This window comes from Corvus cornix, chromosome 6 (genome assembly GCF_000738735.6).
Source record: "Corvus cornix cornix isolate S_Up_H32 chromosome 6, ASM73873v5, whole genome shotgun sequence".
In the NCBI taxonomy this organism is placed as follows: domain Eukaryota; kingdom Metazoa; phylum Chordata; class Aves; order Passeriformes; family Corvidae; genus Corvus; species Corvus cornix.
In genome coordinates this window covers 21,898,073-21,918,986 of record NC_046336.1, presented here as the reverse complement: position 1 = coordinate 21,918,986, position 20,914 = coordinate 21,898,073, and the positions used below count along the sequence as shown (strand labels likewise).

General features: G+C 39.0%; 1 long non-coding RNA gene across 2 annotated transcripts in view; it reads right to left on the bottom strand.

Moving 5' to 3' along the window:
* Positions 1 to 7,474: 7,474 nt before the first annotated feature.
* LOC109146083 overlaps positions 7,475 to 20,914 on the bottom strand; it is a 159,762-nt gene continuing 146,322 nt past the window's right edge. For both annotated transcript variants that reach the window (XR_005602212.1, XR_002047873.3), the window contains exons 3-6: positions 18,906 to 19,105; positions 13,130 to 13,299; positions 10,415 to 10,543; positions 7,475 to 8,298 (exon numbers count right to left, since the gene is read on the bottom strand). This is a non-coding gene — a long non-coding RNA (uncharacterized LOC109146083). The remainder of the gene's footprint in view (positions 8,299 to 10,414; positions 10,544 to 13,129; positions 13,300 to 18,905; positions 19,106 to 20,914) is intronic.

Sequence of the window (20,914 nt, the reverse complement as noted above, 5' to 3'; positions counted from 1 at the left end):
GTTTCTGCAAATCTCAAATAAGAAGTAAAAAATCCATGTGCAAATATTACATTGCAGAGATGATGAATGGGAATGGAGTGGGAGGTTATATAACCTGATAATATCAAGGATCTGAAAGAGCTTAAACTATTTAACTATTCAGCAGTGAAAAGTCAAGAAGGATCACTGCAGACAAGGACTGGAAATACAATATAGAAGCTGACTTGCACAGGCTGACATTCTGCTTCAAAGAATATTAGTGCTAGAAAGTGCTTACAAAACTCTAAGTCTTTAAAAACAACTCTGATTTAATAAATATTTACTAAATTGTATAAGAATTGCCTGGCATCAAGCTATAAATATTAAATTGTGATGTAAATGTTAAAAGAATGATGTTTTTTCAAATAATCAATTTAAGATTACAAGAATTTTTGGATTAAACATAAAAAATAATAAGAAAAACCCCTGAAAGTCAAACAAAAATAGTGATGGTTAAATTCCAAAAGAACAATCCACTCAGAGTTCCTTTTATGTGCCAGAAACTATTATTTATATTGTTTATGCACTTTCATCATGACAGCCCTAACACTGAGCAGAGCAGATAGAGTCTAACAGTTACCACATTAGAGAAAAAAAGCTCTCAAAAGGTAAATAAAGTGAAGTGAGGCTATATTTTTGGATCTTGGGAGACATAAGGCCATTCTGATATTCCACTTATATCGATTATTTTATATTGTTTAATTAATTTCTGTACTTTCTCTACAAAATAAAGATTGGCTCAGTGACTAGAGCTTGCACTTAAAGGAGCCACCCCATTAAAACTGGTTTTGTTTGTGCCTGGAGAATCAGAACAATTCCAGACAGTTTGTTTCATATTTTACTTGAAAGCTTCTGTTCCATTAGCATGACATAGTTTCTGAGACAAAGCTTAACCATAGTGTCTTTCCCCTTTAAAAGGTAATGACACCATCTAAGCAAAAATAACAGTAGGGGGAAAAAAGACCCCCATTATAGCAAACTGTGGTATTAATGAAATTCTGTTTGTATTAAAATTTTCTTTCAACCCTGGTCTTCCTATTCAGGGGGATAGTGTCAACCTGTCAAACTTTTAATCAAGAGCAGTTCATTGATGCTTCCATTATGTCAAAAAGCCTCACCTAGGTGACTTCAAGGGGAGACAGCAGGTCTGACTTTCTCAACATCCAAGGTTATGAATTTTTCATTTCTCACCCCCCAACTTTTAATTTCTAGTATATGTATGTGGATAGACACAATGTCTTTTTTATTGCATCAAACCTATAAATAGTGTACATTTTAATCAAGTTGTAAAGTCAAGACATTAAAGAAAGGTATATACATGAAAGAATAATTTCTTAATTTTTAGGTTAGTAAAAAGGGGCTGGTTAGAGGACTGAAATCTATGCATTCACAAAGCCTTTTAAATGACAGCTACTTCAGCCAAAATTTCACAACACAGCATCATGATTCACAGTCTAGAATCTCCCTAGAAATTATTTCACTGAGGTGTTACATTTGCAGACATGCTGATAATAATGATATAATTCAGCTTACTAAAGAATCCTTACTTTGTTACATAGAAGTCAAATTTGGGGCCAGATTCTGACCTCCCGCAGTAGCTGCTATCCATCAGCAAGACTGAAGCGTACAAAAGACAGTTTAATGAAGTACCTGGACCTCATGCTCTGTTGGCAGATGCTTATTTGAAAGACAAAAATAAACCCCCCCACATGGCAGCTTTACAATGCTTTCCTCCGCAGCTTATCACTTACTAACCTGCTACAAGTGAAGTTACAAGGCAACTGTGAGTAGGAAAGGCTCTCTCTCCCTGATTCCAAGGAAGCAAAATGATTGCTTAAGGGTTTTAAGAAGGTGACTGAGAGCAGCCTTACAACCGTTCTGATTTTCACCTCAGTATCAAGCATGGTATGTCGTTGACCCCATGTGATAGGCAGAAAGCTTTTCATACTGTGTGCTACAGACAGAATACAAGTCGCAAGGAAATGTATAGTCCTCCTAGGATCTCAATTCAGTCCTGCAAAAGTTTGAATTTCTCTAATAGAGCTTCTGATTTGACAGTTTCTACCATACTCATGAAAAAAGCCATCTTTTTGCATTCACAGTAATATCCCTTATTTATCAATTAGATGTACAGTGAGATGAGTTTTGACTGAAAATACTTGTTGCTTCATGATCAGGAAGTGAAGTTGGAAAATTATGGTAACCTGAAGGTAAGGTTAAAGGAGAGTCCAGATCTTGGGTTTTTAAATAAGTTTGCAAAGGCATATTAATGGGGAGTAATCCATCTAAATTACTTACTTTTCACTCTTCTGCCAAAAGAAAGATTCTCATCCAAGCAGTTTGGTGGGTTTTGTTGTATTTTTTAAACGTATCATGTATAATTAGAAGATGACTATATGAGTCATTTATAAAGCCAAACAACAAGACCAGAACTCTCATAATGTGAAATGACCAGCTAATTACAAGACTGGTTTAAATTATGTTCCGAGGTATTACTTGTTGTTTCCAAAATGGGCTGGATATCTGCACTATTAATTCAGCCCCAAAGACCAATTTCATTCTTGCAAACATATTGCACATTTAAAATGTAGCAAGGTTTAAATCATCCAAGCTTATTGTTTTAACTTCCAGCATTTCATTATTCTACTTAATGGTTTGCACATTGTTCTACACAAGTACAGTATAATTTTACTGCATGAGGTAAAAAATACCCAACCAAAAACCAAAACCCACGTCCCATTTGCTTCCAAAAGAGATGAGAAGTGATGGGACAGGAGACCTAAAATACAGTGATGTTTTACCTACAGACAGGAATAGCTGAAGGTTGTTCAACATATGCTTAATTGGGAAGATATATACTCAGAGTATTAGTAACATATTCTGAATTCGTCCGCCCCTCAAGATCGGATTGGCAGAAATATAAAGAAACTGAGCCAGCCCAATCTTTTTCTCATTGTAGTCAACTGGAATATTGACAGCTTTGGCTGGGCCAAAGAAGGCACTAATTTAGGCCCTGTGGCTTCTGCACTGGAGCAGATTTTGTAGCTGGGGGGTCACAGCTTTGAGAGACCCATCTTGGGGGTACAAGTACTAAATGTGCTGGGTGGTCCCTCAAAACATATCTGAAGATAGAGCCTGCAGTCTCAGACACAGCTTCCTTCTTTCCCTGGGGAAGTACAGGTGGCAGTGTCTGGGGGTCAAGAACTACATCAGAGCGGCTTATTTCATGACCTCTGGGACTCCAGGTGCCACTAGTTAGAGGGATGGAAACAAGGTCTCACAAAGATTGGAGAGCACTCTGATGCGTTGCCCCTTCAAAGTGCAGATATTTGCCTTTAGCATTAGGAGATCTATGAGGAATTAAAAAATATATTTCAAATTGTTCTTTTGTATGCAATACATAAATTGCTTTTTCACAAAACTCTTTTTGCCAAGTATTTCCACAAAGCATATCCAGTGAAGCACTGTGTCTGCAAAGCTGTTTAAGGATCGGTGCTTCCCAAGTGCCCTCAATTGCTCCTGTTCTACTTGCCTTGACCTGTTGCATCACGTTATGAGATATCAAACTGCCATCATGTTCCATTTTAGAGCTGATTACACTTCACTGGTGGGCAAAGTTGCTGCTTGCTGAGGGTTTGTGAGGTTTGATTAATTAGTGCTTATGAAGTGCTTTGAAATTCTTGCATGAATGATGTTACAGAAACACTGAATATTGCTGCTGTTATGCAGGCAGGTACATGATTAAAGATTTGATGTTGCAAGGTGTGGCTGGACCTTATCTTCTCTTTGGGAAAATATTCTGGTTTCCTCTGAATTCCCTCTGGCAAGCTAATACAGTCTTCCAACCAAACCAAACCAAAACACTTCAATCGTCCTAGGGTAGGGAAATATAATAAAAAAAAAGATTAGATGAAGGGTATTTCTGAGAACTCACTGCCTGTCTAGGATATTGCACCTCTAGGTGGTCTGACAAACTTCAAGGGCACCTTGGTGATTAAGTTTATTCTCAGACTAACTACATTTTCTTCAACTTTTTTATTTTTAATCAACTAGAGCTCTTTTAATTGCTTTCTCCTCTAGGTATTTTACATAGACAACTGATGGCCTTACTTAAGCATCCTTATCTGTGATATCCTCTCCTTGGCTGGAGAGACCTACCTATCCCCCTCTCTGATCTCTCTTGCCCAAAGGGAGCTGTTACACATTGTATCCCTTTCCATAATTTCTGACTCTGAACCCGACAGCTCCCATCTGCTCTGGGAAATGCAGCTCCCCACAGGTGATTCATTCTCAGCCAAGGCAGGAAGCTGTAGGGCTCAGCTCACAGCCAGCCTTAAAAGACCCAAGCTGAAGATAATTATTGCACAGACTTACCTGTTTAAAGATACTTCCAACTTGCTCACTGCTGCCATGCTTGGCCATGACCACACTGTTGTGGCCCTTCAGGAATGTGCTGCTTCACAAAGAGAAGGCCAGGATTCCTGTCCGACACACAGGTGCCCAGTGCCATTCGAGAAGGCCGTAAGGCACCCAGGACATCTGCACAGGAATAGCATAGATGACGCAGGACCTAAAGTAGACTGACACTCCACCAGGGTAGCAAATGGATGCCAGGCAGACATCTGCAATAGCTAAAACAACACCAAATGCCAACGATGAAGCCACCAACTTCTCTCTGTACTGTTCAACTCCCCGGCTTTCTACTACTATTGAGGGCACTCAAAAGGATTGGCCATATTGATCCTCTGTGTTAGTCACACACTTCACATACTTTTGCTCTTGCTTACATTAGCCAAACAGACTATGATCACCCGTGCAATCTTCAATTCAAGTCACAGCACGGTATCTTTCATTTCATTTTTCCTGCTTCTACTTATTTCATATCCTGCATGCAGTAACATTTTTTTGGTTACTTTTCATAACAACTTAATGGCTAATTTCGTACATACCTTTCTGCATTCACTAACCTCTAGGTTTGCAGTGCTTTGCACTTGCTTAGTTTCCTAAGAACTGTAAAGAAAAAATACTGATTGGTTTTGCCTCAGGCTTTAGTAGACAAACTTACCTAGACTGCGAGGCCAGAGTCTGAGACCATGTCTGTATTTAAACCATGAGAACATTTAGCATTTAAGAGGTTCAAAATAACCAGGCCAAACACTCTTACTATCTATCTAACACTGCCAGTTTCCTGGCTGCTGCCAAGGCTGATGCCACAGGCCTATCCTGTTGCATATTTTCAGAGACATAAATCTTATGAAGAAGTATTTAAAGGTACCAGATTTTTCAAATGCTTAAATGAAGAGTATCAGGAGCCTCTCACTTGGTCCCAGATAGTGAGTTATTGCACATTTAAAAATCTGTACCTTCAGTTTTCTGATCACTGTTCTTGTCTGTGCATCTTTCAAAAACGGGGTTATTAATCTACTGTGCCATAAAGTTTCTTTCATTAGAAATTAACAAGTCTGTTCTGACCTTTTCCTAGGTCTGGGCTGGAATTCCATGAGGCGTTTCTTGTCAATCACTATATTCTTTGCACAGTTTGCACTGTTCCATGTGTGCTTTCAACTGGGTATTCATGCCTGGCCTGTAGATACATTTCCTGGCTCATCTCAGGCATGTCTCTATCCCCAGGTGTGAAATATGTATCCACTGCATGATGTCAGCTCTTAAATCTCCTGGGATTACTGTTCAGCTCCATTTAAAACAAAATCCATGCAGTTCTTCATTCACTTTCTGGGGGTGGGCACAACAGTCTGTGGCACTTACTGCTTTCTCTTGGTTGACCACGGATTGCACATCGCTTTCCTGCCTGTCATATGCCATGCTGTTTTGTAAGACTGCCTTGAATGAAAGCATTTGAAGACCCAGAGTCAGTAGTAGATTTTCACCTCATTGTTTCCCCTTCCTGGATATACCAGAACCATCAGCAAGCACTGCCACATCTTTACACCCAGAGCTGGTTTTGCTCCTCTTTCTCAGGCACCACCCACACCAGTGCTTTAGGTGCATATAATGCTTCAGGGAGTTGTGCTCCACTTTCAATTTTCTTCTCGTGATGCCTTTTCTTTCTAATATTTGAGTATTCTCACAAGATTCCATACCGATCGTTTTCAGCAGTCAAGAGAAGTCCAGTGTGATAGATCCATAGTTGAGCTCACTCTCAGTCTCCCTTCATTCACCCTAATGTTTTGTCTCCAGCACCCACTGCAAAAAGTTATCACAGATAAATATCATGGGGGTTTTTTTGCCTGTTATTTTACATTTCTTTCCTGGAATAAAGATGCCGTAAGTTACAACACTGGCAACTAGAGGCACAGTATCCAGTTAATATCAAATATCTTTGAATTGGAGCTGACACTGATAATCATATGTGCTCATCAACACCTGCTAGAAGGTGTGGCAAAGGTTGTCAGGCAGCTGAATAGCTCTTCCTCTTCAGCATGCAAGTTATTGACTCCCTGATTTCCTTCTTAATTCTTTAATCACCTACCCCATCATGACAGGATATATCCACACAGAAAATAATCCACATGAAAAGGACACAGATGGGAGTGGACAGAATGGAGGCATACACCTGGCCCAAGCCAGGTAATTGCTCCTACTTTGCCAATTAAAATCACATTGCCATTTTTGCTGGTATAACAGTAAGCATCTATTTTACATTCAGCTCTTTGTTCCAGAGCAGATGTGTTCATTCTTACTTTTTAAACTATGTCACCTTTCCCTCAACGTGGGCTTAGGTTAATAAACTGTACATCAAGCACTGCTTAAAAGCTGGCTTCGCAGGATGATAACTGATGAGGGAATTGCTTTTAATTACTATACAAGTGAGTAGATAAAAATCACAGTCCTAATAATCAACTCCAGAAACTGACAGCAACAAAGTCTCACATTTCAAATGTGGATTATTTTTTCTTTCAGCATTCAGCTACAGAAGGCAAATGTTAGTGGTTGGATCATCTTCTGTAAGCAAGCCAAAGCTATGTGTAACATTTTTGGATGCTAATAGGACACAGTTCTGGCAGAACAGAAATAAGGGTAACATTAAAGATTAGAGCAAGCTTGGAAAGGAAGAAAAGTGCTTTTATCAATTCAGACTTTCAGAAGAACAATAATCTCACCTACATCTGCTGCTAGAACTTCGAAAGTCCAAGGACAGAAAAAGCAAACAACTTGCTTGTACAGCTATCAAGAATCAGAGAGAGCATGAGGCTTCCCAGATTGCCTTCAAAACCAGCAGCATTTGGCCCATTACCATCCACACCAGGCTAATGTATTTTTAATAGTTCACCTCCTAAAGAGATACTGCAGGCCATGAGATGCAAATTAGGCAGCCAAATTGAGCGAGTTTGTGCTATGAGAAATTTCAGGGGAGAATGAAATAAATGAAAGTAGGACTACAAACTGGGTTTGGTGCTCTGGTGAGAGGAGAAAAATGTACTCATAAAGCCCAATAAAACTTTCTTTTTCTGGTTTATTAGGTGTTTGCAAAAACGTCTCAGTTGCAAAGTACGACATGTTCTTTTTCTGAAGACTCGTCTACAGCATAGAGGCTCTGATAAATCAGCTGCTTTCTTTTTCAGCCAACTACACAGTGTATGGGAAGCTGAGGTTACCATTACAGCTTTGTTAAAACATTAGATGTTGCCTGAAAGCTGCCATGTGAACTCTATTTTGAATGTATTTCAATGCAGATTTTTACAATAGGAAAAATAAACACTTAGGAGCTCAGGAAACCAGGACCTAAAATACTGTAGACATGGATTTGTTTATTTGTTGCTTTCCTGCTATAGATCAGCCTGTCAGGATACCTCCTTCATGTAAATATTTAAGATATACAACTAACTACAAAAGATCTACAACAAAACAATTCTGATTTAAAAAAAAAAAAAAAAAAAGAAGGAATTAAAGGAGAAAGGAAAAGGAGGATACAGAGTTTATTTTAAAAAAACCCAAACAAACATGGATGTGGCTCTCTTTGGATCTATCAAGTGTATTCTTAACGAAAAGGAAAAATATTCTGATTATAAAGGTGTTGCATCCAGGGAACAGCCCTTAGTTCCTTGAAACCACATCTTCTGTAGATTTTAAGTTACCATATTCCTTTTTGACTTTTTTTTGTTGTTGTTGTTTTAATGGGGCAATAACGTCAGCTTGCAAAAGTCCACAGGAGAAACTGAAAATCCGGGATTTGAGAACTAGAGAAGTTCAGAATAGTAGTCATCTGGAAGTCTCCTCTTTTCATGTCGGTAAAGTATAATGTTACTTCACGCCATTTGGCTGCAAATGTAAATTACACCTTTTTTCAGTTGTTAGGACAGGATAAAAAACCACATAATTCTAATGAGTCATAAATGTTTCACCATTTTTTTCTTCATTTAATTCATATGGTGCCAACACCTGTGAAAACAATCAGCATCATAGCTGTGTGCTCTACTTAAATTTGCTTTAGGGTATGCTTGAGTAAAAGCTTTTATATCTCATTTCTCTACATTATTAACAACATGATGCCCTGAATCATTCTATAATTTAAGTATGCTCATTTCATTCTCAGCCATTTTATTAGGACTGGAAAAGATGCTCAAAGACTATGACAGTCTTAAAACAGACACACACACGTACCCATTCCTGATTCTTACTGTAACAAAATATCTATAACAAGATCTTCACATTATTTTTTATGTGCTTTGGCAGTTTTGCACCTTGAATTACGAATCTAAACTGTTAGTACAAGAGCCATACTACAAAGCTTTCTCCCAAAAGGCTTTGCAGCCATTGTGCTAAGGTGAGTTCATTTCATAAGAGCGACATCTGCACTGATCTGAATTTTAAGCTATTGCCAAAGGAGAGCACACCTTGTTTAGCAATGGGAAAGAGCAGTGGTTGGAAGCATAGGTCTGGAGTCACTAGATGGTGCCAGAGACGAACGTGCAATGGTAATTGCAGTCCTGCTTCAGTTACCGCTGGGCAACGGGGTGGGTAAGCTGATCAACAGCAGAAGCACACAAGCTAGAGAGCATGATTTTCAAAAATACTTGGGGGTAAATTTAAAAACACTCTTCAGTTTCTGAAGAAATAATGTAGTGACTGGAGGATACAGACAAGATCCTAAATCCTACTTGCCTTTCAGCGGACATCAGGCCTTTGACCACCTTGGGAGCCCTTGGTAACTCCACCTGGCACCTACATAGCCCTAAATGACTTCAAACTGAACTGTCTGCAAAGTTTTACCTACAGTTTTATAAGATAAGTGAAAGGGGTACTGAGCTCCCCCTATACTTCAATGGGACTGTGGCTCAAATTTGCTCTGTAAAAATCTCCATCTAAACCCAAGCAACATAATAAATATAGATGAGTGAGCATTAAGCTGGAAGGAGTAGAGACCATGATATTTCCCAAAGAGATCCTTTCCCAAAATGTACATTCCAGTGTTAAACAGCATATTACAATTAACCATCCAGGGCCAATTCAAGATAAGAAAGCAGGCCAGAGCTGATAAATGCTTCAAGCAAAATGTTTGCAGTTTTGATTCATTGCAATAACTCCCTTGTAATCCAGAGGTGGATTTAAATTACTCCAAGTAACTTAAACTAGCTAGCTCAAATCCTGAGAGCAGTGCAGGCTCCAGCAGGGTCTTGGGTAAGGACTCAGACTGTTACAGTTCATTCAGCAACTTAAGTCAACCCAAGCTAGTCAATTTAAAGTTTCTGAACTGCAGCCTTCTCTCCACACTGAAGCACAGTATCACCTGCATCCATGAGGATGTGAGGGCTGAGCTGACCACTCCCTTCCATGCCCACACAATTTCAAAACTGACTTTGAGGTGGTTAAAACCAAGTGGTCTGCTTGTCATTTCAAATAAATTTATTATAAAGTTATTCCAGTAACCTGCACATTTATACATACCCCTTGGTTTCTTTGCAGATAAAAATCTGTGCTTGTGATTACTCACCAGTGCCCTTAGTGGCAGTTTGCACAAAAGATACCAATAAGCACTAGTCAGAGGATGAGCCTTTTTTTTCCTTTGCTTCTCTTAAGACTTCTTCTTAAGAGGTCTTCCACACAGACATGGGACTTTGGGGAAGTGGGGGGAAACAAAAACCAATCCTACTCACAAAACACTTCCTTGCATATCTATTAATTTACAACAGCATGCACCAGACCCAGTACCATTTAGTGCCAGATGGGTACACACAGCAACATGACTAGATGACACCAAATCAGCCAAACCTTTCTCTACATGATTCAAAGCTCCCCATTTACTGGGACCAAAAAAAAAAAATCAACTGCTTCTTCCAATTTCACCTTTTTCTACCTTTCTTCCTCTTGATCTGCTAGATTTCACTTTGAAAGCCCAAATGAAAATCCCTGTGATTTAGACAAAAAATGTCTTTACCTTTATAGGAAAGAGGTTGCCCTTGCAGAATCCATTCAAAAGGCCACTCAGCATAGTAGGACTGTGCTTGCTTTACGTTGTTCAATGCTCAGTAGTTTACTCAGCTGAAGGTCTGTTTGATTTGAATTTCTGCTAGGAAATTTAGAAAATATGAAAGAAATATATTTTTAAATTTCACTGGAATAATCTCCATATTGTTGAAGATATTCAGACTTCCTGGCCAATATGATACCCATGAGATGCAGCATTTTCCATGGTGCCATATATGCATTCTTAACTTTGAAATGGAGCAAGAAGGAAATATTTATACTGGGTGTACCTTAATTAAATTTAATTAATTAAGTTAGGAGGTCCTGAAGCAAAGAACAGATCAGTATGAGCTTTACTTTTCTTTCTCAATAAAACTGATCTGTTACTGAAATGCTCAACTGCAAATCAGATCTTTTACTTAGGGGAATACTCATTTGCCTGGCTGTAAGTTGCAAATCTTTCATAGTTTCAGTTCTTCCACTGTGAAGGCAGCTTCTGTGTTAGGAATTTTAGGAGGACAGTCTTGAAATGTTATTAATAAGAACTTAGTGTATACTTCATATTTGATGTAGGTGCACTCTGCCTCCTAATGGAAGTCGCATGTGGTTTTTTTCCCCCCAAGTATGCACTGGTAAGTAATGACCCATCATCAGGCAGTGACTGACGACAATTGATCATATGGCCATCTACAGCAGCAAGAAATTAGAGTAATCTCTCAAGAGAATAATCTGAGAACAATTTTCCAGGGTCATTACTAGCGAAGAAGCTTGCTGAAGAAGAAAACAGTCTCAGTCTTCACTCTGGATTTTCTTTTCTCCTCTGGATTTCATTTTATACACAAGGTTTACATTTGGTTTTAGAAAATTTTATGAGGCAGACTGAAATGTTAAGGGGATTAAGGAATGGGAGACAGTCTTTCACCTCCAAGTCTTCAGTTCAAATCCAGTTTAGGTTAGTAATGAACAAGAAGTATTTACCATTGCTGTTCACTGCCTGTGCAAAATGGATTCGTGGTTCTGGCTCAATTCCCAGCAATAAACCTGCATGCCACAACTGGCAACTCCGTTGCCACTCTCAGCAGACAGTGCCAAGAATTAAATGAAGCATAAGAGGCAAAGCCACCTCTCCCCCACTACAGGCCAGGGTGGAGGCACACTGGCAGGAGAAGTCTTCACTGCTGCTGCCTGAACAGGGCAGTGCCGCAGTCGAGCACAAAGACATCAGTTTAGTGGACTGACAAATAAGCACCTTTTTCAGGAAATGAATTTACTAATCTTCTTAAAATAATAAAAAAACCCAGGGGCCATCTAGTGTGGGGAAGATTAGTGACTCAGACTGGGCCATGTTGTTCCTTATGCTAAAGTATAGATTAACCTGCCATTATAAAGAGATTGAAACTTGATGTAAATGCAATGGATTCCCACTACACAAGGCTTGTCTTGCCTGGGACAATGCCCTAAAACAGAAAAAAAAATCAGTACCTTTTTTTCCCCAAAAGTCACATGAAAGATCATTTCTCAGTCTAGGAGACTTTGACTCATTAGCACCAGAAGCTATTAGACCAGGAAGTTTGTTTTTCCTTAAACCATAGACTTAGAGTAATTCCACAGAAATAAATGGAGTCAACCACCCACACAGAACAGCATAAAAGGAAGCAGAGCACACCCCAATCTTCATCTGGCCAGTACTGGAAAGAAAAAGTGATTAGCACAAACTAAAAAATGCCACCACATTTCTGTGCTGAGGGCATCAGCACCATCAACAGGAAGGACACTGAACATCCTTGCACATGAGCATAGCAAGAAAAAAATCCAACCTAGGCTATGAGCCTGGGAGTGATTTTACCATCGAACAGTGATGATTGAAAAATGCATGAATTATATTCTAAAAATAGCAAGATGGGTCAAGAGAATAATGATCTCAGTCTATACAGCTAGATGAATTTATGGTGATGCCCTCTTTTATATTTCATAGGATATTCACTATGGACCCTACTTTTTCCATGGCTTTGAACACTTTATTTATCCATATTTTATTACCAGTGTAAACTTAATTATCACAGCATCTTCATGCTGAAAGTGATTGATAGATTTTGCTACTTGCTTGTCAAGATGGTCATGTTCACTGTATTCAGCTATCACACCAACCCAGAGACTGATGACTGTTCTGACCTATTAATAAAAGTCTATTACAGTGCATGGATGCTACTTCTCTCAAACAATATTAATGGAAGCTCTGCGGCAAGAGGCACATTTTTAACTTGCTACAATACAATGAGGTTATTTCATTACAACTATTAACTCTTTTACATTTTACTCAGACTGTCCATTCTTAGACATAAAGAACAATCACAAAGTCTTCTCACTTCTTATTTTCCCATTGTTTTAAAAATGTGTTGTTCATCAGCCCATTATTATAAAAGCAATTAGTGGTATTTCAGTACCTGTACTTGCAACTGCTGAAATTGAGACAATATGAAGTGCAGACGATTTTATGAAACAGTGAATAGTTGCCTTTCAAAAAAAAAGAATCACTAGTTGACAAGTCAGACACTGAAGGACTCAAGACCAATCATTGATTGTGAAGATCTTATGTTAGAGCTCAACTGGCAACAGGCAATGAATGAAATGTATTTCTGCAAATAATATGAGATAGAAAAGGAAAATAATAAAAATACCCACCAACCTTGAACATGCTTAAAGTGGTAAAGGCAATATGCTGTCAATTTTTTTTTCTTGTAATCAAGCAGGACATTCTATTTTTCTATATATGCTCCTCTAAGATTAACTTCTTGCCTTCTGTCACTCAAGTTTTGGTTTGATTCTATGATATTCAAACTGAAATGTCTTGATCTGCTAAAGAAGGTAAATTGTTAACAGTTAAGATACTTCCAATACTTTTAGATATGGGAGCAAAACTCAGCCTGCATGTGAGGAAAATGGATAAAAGACACGGATCTCTAATACCTCAACTCAACTTTTTTTTTTAAGTAGAACTTGAATAAGCCTCTAGTTCTAGAGCTTCCATAGTCACTTAATAGTATTTTAAATAGAAAAACCTGAAAAACAATAAAACTGACTCTGTCCATGAAAATGCTTACAAACTGTTTAGCTTTAAGCCTGGCAGCAATACATGTTAGTTTTCTTTGATGAAGATACTTACCTTGTAGCAGTTAAGCATGTGCTTAACTTTTTCACTGTGAGTCCATAGCCTTATAAAAACCTACAAGGTATGACATAAATTCTTTTGTTTGTAAAATAGGTGTAATTTTCCAGACAATCTAGATTCAGCAATCACAATCTGAATTAGCATGCCTAGATACTCCACCTGCACAAACTGCTGGTGCTCCACTGACTTTAAATAACCCATTGAAGATACAGCCTCGGGACCCCAAACAGGGCTGGTAGTCCTAACAGCCCTCAAAGGCTGAAGACTTGGAGCTCACTCAGAGAGGCTGTGCTGGATTTAGTGATAATGGCTTAAGAGGTTACCTCTCCCAGCTGTCTGCAGCAGTCCCCCACCAGAAGCTGAAACAGAGCCATCAGAAAGTGGTATGGTCCAGCCATCATCCATAGAGCTCTGAGCCAGCACATTAATTTTAACTGCCCATGGTCTGCAAATTGTAACAATTGATAAACTGGCACTTGCTTACATCTGCTGCCTCCTCTAGTAAGGTGGAAGACTGTGGCAAAGTGGCAGGGTAGACATTAAGGGCAGTAACCCCTTCCTCCACCCTAACAAAATTAATAGCACTTGTTTGCCAGAGCCCTAATCTGCTCAGAGTGGAACAGTATGTTGAAAGAAGCAACTCCATTTAACTTCGTTTGGGGGGAATGAAGAGCAAGGATTTTCTACATTTCATGAGGCAGTGAATGGCAAAGAATTAGTGTATATACAGTACCCCTTGTAATTTTAATTCACATTGCCCCCTCTCAGTGAATAAATCTTGTTAAACCTTATCCTCTTGGAGACCATCTGGATGAAAACTATTCAGGAAACGTCACCATTGGTACAAGAACTTAAATCTCACCATAAATCTCAGCATGTCAAAGCCAAGCATGCATGCCTTAAAGAAACTCTGCAGCTGTGACTCACTTGGAGTTGCAGACATGTGTGTGCAAATGGTGCCTCCCAAGAAACACACTGCTACATTTCAGTAACTCTTAAAAACAAATGAAAGCAACTCAGGGATATTCTCATTTTCAGATAGCTTTATCCTATTTTTAATATAAAAGAAACAAAATAGTTTAATAAAAGCTACATAAAATTTACTACCCTATTATAACTGTATTGGTTCAAATGATCTCCACCCTTGTTCTTATCTTGCTCTGATTACTTCTCCCTCTCTTCCAAAGTGCATGTGCTAATGTGGCAACCTATGCTGAAAATCAGAAATCATGATTACTTTGCTCTGTAATCTGATTGCCTGTATAGTTAGACACCTGCCTTCCTGGCAAATTTCTTTATGGTAACAGGGTAGGAGCAGGTTGGCCTTTTAAGTGCCAGATACGGTCAAAACAGCTTCAATCTAAGCTCAGTGAGAATACTACTGTTATCCAACAGCTCATATTCTCCTCTCTCTCCACCCCAAACCTCGTAGAACTGTTTTTTACAGAAATGGATTTTGTATTCAGTCCACTGACTTCAAAATATGGGGAAACATAATGCAAAATTTACAAGGCAATCCATACAGTGGGTGAAAAAACAGAAAAGTAACTAAGAGAATTAAACTAGATTCAATGCTTTGACAAAAAAATTTGGGGGCATAAATGCAGACTTGAAACAAAAGGTTCTGCAAATTTGCTTCATTTTCCCTCATTTCCATATAGGGAAAAAAAAAACCCAAATATTGGAAAAGGACTGGAATGATTAACTTCTGGTAATTTAAAAAACTATTTGTGAAAAAAATTCAAAAGGAGCTTGTTCAAAAGCATTTTTCAAGTAAGGAAAAAACTTATTAAACATAGGTAAATCCTAAGCAGCCCATTTTATTTTTATCATATTTTACTTGACTGAAACTGAAGTTTTTTCAGTTTTCTGTCTTCTGAAAAACTTGCATCTTGGAACTGCCAGACAACCTGAAGATCAGTTACTTTTACACAGTGAAAGCAGCTTTGGAGCCTGGGAATAGGTTGATTAGACGTTCTAGATGAATACAAGTTGCATCAGCCGAAGCAAATAGAATATTTCTGATATATATATCAATGTACCACAATTGATGAGCCAAGCTTTCTCCAAAAGATGTGCAGGTTTCCTGATGAGTCAGAAAAGTAACAACGGTGGACTCAATGATCTTAAAGGTATTTTCCAAGCTAAATGATTCTATGATTCTAAGATTACTGGACTTTACTCTTTCATTCAATACAAGTGATCCAGGTTTATTTTTGCAAGAAAGTCCAGTTCTGTGCAGCTGTGTATCACCACTGTAAAGCATTTCAGCTACCACCACAACAGCAGAAATGACACTGATTTGCTAACGCAGGTTCTTGCTTGACTAATTATTGAATAAAAAACAACCAAAAAAAAGAGGAGCTCAATTAGCCTTAGAGGTAATAGGTGCTAGCAAGACATGCAAAGACTGCCCTGGTGGCTCCCTGTAAAATAACCATCCTTTCTCCACAAGTGCAGAGATACTCAGTAAGAATTATCAGTCTTCCTCTGGAAAAGCAATGCCTTTTGGGCCTTAGTAAATGGGCTTCAGCATACAGTTGTCTAAGAACTGTAGAACGAACCACTTGTATCCCCATAAAGGAAACATTTGCTAGCTCAGAATGCAAGATGCTTGGCAACACGTTGTTGACATGCAAGGTGTATTGTTTCTTCTTTTTCAAGCCGTATCCCATGCTGGGCTCTAATTCCTCCCACATGACTTTCTAGACCAAACCAGGGAGCTAAATTAGGAAGGGGTACTGTTTTTCTCTGCCTGCATAGTCAATGGATGAAGACACGTGGGCTGAATTATCCTCTGGAGGCGCATAACGCTTTCCAGCATCAATGGGGAGCCTTGGGTGATTAGGTACTAACTTAGGTGCCACAGTTTTATCCGTGAAGTCAGGTGGCTCAAATCCAGGAGCAACTGTGCTTCTCCTTTTGTCCTGAATTGGTGCATGCTGTTGCTACACATCACAAAACAAATAGCAAATAGTAGTAGTTTTCGTGGAAGTGATAACAGCTAGTATAAAAGCTAGTGCTTTGGATCTAAACCTAGAATACTATTATTATTACAGGAATCCAGCCTGTTTCATATGTCCTTTAACTTCACTCCTTCAACTATGCAGAGCTGCATAACTGAACATACTGTATAAGATTATTTCCACTTTTCATGGAAGCTTCACCCAGAGCTAGCCACTATTGGAAGCAGGACAGCAAATTTTCAAGGCCAACTTGCTGCTCTGGTACAGTAAATCAGTTGTTCCTACTGCAAGTAGCATACAGATTTTTTTTCAATGCATAATACAAGGAAAGGATGACTCAAGCTGAGTTTCACAGGTGAAGTTCAGATGAGTTCAGATCTATTCAAGCCCTCTCGATGTTTCCATATGCTTGACTCAAGTCCAAACATCTAATCGTCAGCTCCAAACAAAAACTTCCAATGAAGACGCAGAGCAGGGAATTGTGAACTCTGCTTTCCAGCACTAAGGACTTGAGCACTTTTTTTAATAATCTGTCATTTGTACTTTTTCATACTAAAGGTGACAGTCTAATTCACATATGACCAACACCCATAAATCATGTTGGGGGAGGAAATATTCATAAATCCATATCAAACAGAACCCAAATTATGACAAATGACATGGCAGTCATAAAATTGCACAAGCACAACTCACCAAGTCATTAATTTCATGGCCGTGGAAAATAAACAGACACATTTTTTTCGCAGCCCTAATAAATTTTAAAAAACTCAAAGAATGGTCCATCTGCTTCGAATAATTTTTAATTTCCTATTCTGTCTCGTTCCCATTAGCTATTCCACTGAGATATTTGCTAAATTCTTTCATTTGCCTCCTCCCATCTGTATTCAATTACTCTATTCCCAAATAGAGTTAGTTTTTCTTTCTCCTAAGTGCAGTACAAAATATCCCCACCTGTACCTTAAAGCAAATGTTATGTGTGTTTTATTATCTGTTAGACTCTATGAGTCATTCTAACTCGATTGCCTGTGCTGAAAGACTTGGAGGGCAATCTGATTTTGATGTTTTCTGGCTTTGGTGAAAAACACCTGCCTGATTCTCATAGCTAATCTATTAACTTGGTAAATGCCTCAACAGATGTTCTAGAATCAGCTAGGGATCAGGGTCTGTCCTCGTGACAGCGTCCCCTTGTAAGCTTGAAATATTTAAATGTTCAGAGATCAGAGGCCAATGATGTGTTTTGGGTACAAGCTTTCACTAAATCATATTTTTTCAGTCAGTCCCTGGAGTGCATTCCACATACAATAAGTGGCTGGAGCGTTCTGACTGAGCAGGCCAACAATACAGGCCTCCTTGAACTTTGAAGGGACATGAATTTCAAGGCAGAATTGGCTTCTTTTATTGAAAAATGGAACAAATTTTAGACTGTGCTGAAACTGTTCCCTTTTAAGCTACATATCTTTTTTTCCAGTTCCTTTTCTTTCTTCCTAATGAAACCCATTAAGAAAATATAAGGCTTGGCTTTGAGACCTCCCTTTCCAAGGATAACTCAATGTCTCCAAGGAACCTGTTCCAAACCGTCATCCTCTGTTTGGGTCAGCACTGCTCTGCATGATTCACTTACTGTGTGCCTGTTCCTCCACTTTTTAACACTGATTTTAATCCAGGGTTGCTCCACTGACTCTAAGCCATTCCACTCTGTAACAGCCCCTGAGGCTCACAGACTGGCTGGGATCACCAGAGCAGAGCAATCCCTTGAGAAGGCTTTAGTTCTCCCATAGGAAGGGTGGGATAGATGCATGACTTCAGTGTCAAGCCCACATGAACTCCCATTTTGCAGATTAAGGCACTTTTCAGTCAAGCTAGCACCACCAGAAAAACACAAATGAGAAAAAAAGGCTCACAACACAGAAAACCCCACAACTACTGCTGGCCCCATTCTGCTATAAGAAATTTCCTCTTGACAATCAAAGCTGGACCTGAGAGCCTAAAAATGTTTATTACTTTTACAAGCTTTTATATTACTTTGCTTCTTGTAAGAAAAGCTCCAGATTGTGATAAAATGTCCAAATGTTTCAAACTAAAATGGCTGCAAGCTTCACTGCAAAAATTTTCTCAATGAGATCACATGAAAGCAGAACAAATAGAAAACAGGAGACTTTCCTCTGACCTTCACTCATCACTTGACTCTGGTCACTTCACTTACCCTCTGTTTACCTCCACTTCTTCATTTGCTAAATGGGTTTCATTAACGCAAACTTACTTCGTTGTTTTAAAGCTTAATTAGTTAATGTTTGTAAAGTGTTTTGAGATCAATACAACAGTATTACCAATGTATTCAAAATCTCATCTCTGCTGCTCTTTGCTCTTGGAGGCTTGACAAAAAGGATTTCACTGTTCCACATCTTCAACAATGCTCAGAAGCAGCTCTGTTGTTAGAGCTCTCATAGGAGTGATCAGCAGATGGAGTTGGAGGAGTGAGAAGGGAAAGACTGATTCTTACTCTTATTGCTGTTACACATGCTGCTTTCTAGAAAATAGAAAATATGAAGGGAGCGTTGATATCAAATACTTAATCATTTAAAGGAAGACACTGAAAGTACAGAGAAGTGCTTATGTGTATTTTAAAATTACTGCATTTTTCAAAAACACCCTTCTGGGAAAGCCATCAGGTTGGCCTCCAAGCCTGACAAGAGCTGGAGAAATATTCAAAATGTGAGATGAAGGAGAAGAAAGAAGAAAGGTTCACTAGAAACAGTGTTTCCAACTGAGGATATAGGCCAAAAAGCTTCATTAAGGAGGAAAAAGAGATTTTCTGCCTGTAATCAAATGTGAAAGAATTTGTCATTCTTACCTTACCTTCTAAAAATAGTTTCTTCCTTCAGTTTTCAGACTGTACCTCTGCTAAAATCAAATGTACCCACCCGTCACTGAGAGATTAAAAAAATTGAACTGGTTACTGGAAAGATACAATAAAAAAGTTTGATTTGAAAGTACAATCCCTGCAATATTTCCTCTACAAATTAGGCAGACATCATAGAAACATAGAATATGCTGAGTTGGAAGGGACCCATCAGGATCATCAAGTTCAACTCCTGGGCCTGCACAGGACATCCCCAAGAGTCACACCCTGTGCCTGAGAGCATTGTCCAAACACTGCTTGAGCTCTGCCAGGCTGGTGCTGTGACCACTTCCCTGGGGAGCTGTTCCAGTGCCCAACCACCCTCTGGGTGAAGAACCTTTCCTATCCAACATAAACCTCCCTGGCTCAGCTTCAGGCCATTTCCTTGGGTCCTGTCAGCAGAGATCAGTGCCTGTCCCTCCTCTTCCCCTCATGAGGAAGCTGTAACTGCAACGGGGTCTCCCCTCAGTCTCCTCCAGGCTGAACAGACCAAGTGACCTCAGCCACTCCTCATTCGGCTTCAGCTCCAGACACTTCACCATCCTTGTGGTCCTCCTTTGGATGCTCTCTAACAGCTCAATGTCTTTTTAATATTGCAGTGTCCCCAGGATTTGAGGTGAGGCTGCATCAGTGCAGAGCAGAGTGGGACAATCACCTCTTTTGTCCAGCTGTTGATGCTGTGCCTATACACCCCAGATATGTTGCACTCACTCTTCACTTCTTGTCTATTTTGGTATTTTAGAAGCGGTATCACCAGAGGTAGATGTGATATGATCAGTGCATGTGGCAAATATAGATTTTTTCTTATGGCCTTGGCAACCTGGAGGCGATCTCCAGACCGAAGCAAGGTTGCATGCCTATACATCTCTTTTGCAAAGGTTAAGATTATGGTTTGGGATCCTCTCTAATCTATAGCAATTTAGAAACTTTTGTTTGTCTCCTACATATCTTTTCTTCAGTAAACATTTATAAAGAAAGTTACCTTCCAGATTAACACAAGGAAATGAATATATTTTTGCTATCATATTCATGCAGCTCCATTGATACAAGTTTTATTTGTAGACCCTTTGGGACAAAAGAAATACACAAGTTATAAACCAAGAATAATTCAGTATGATGTTGTTATAGATGTCCACAGCAGAGGGTGCTAAGATTAAAGAGGTAATATTTGGGGCAATGGGAGCAAATTTGCAGCAGGCAGAGATAGATGTTTGATGATTAGTGGAGCAATAAAAACATTGGTTGCCTCTTCATTAATGATACCTCTGCTGTTTAGGTTGTTTTCCCTCAAATTCAGGTTTTTCATAAGAAAGGAGGTACAACATCCAGAGCAGAAAAATGATGTGTGGTTTCTTGCATCAACAGTTTTACTCAGAAATTGAATTTAGCTTACACACTAATAAAAACAAATCAGATCAAACAAACAAGCAGACTGTT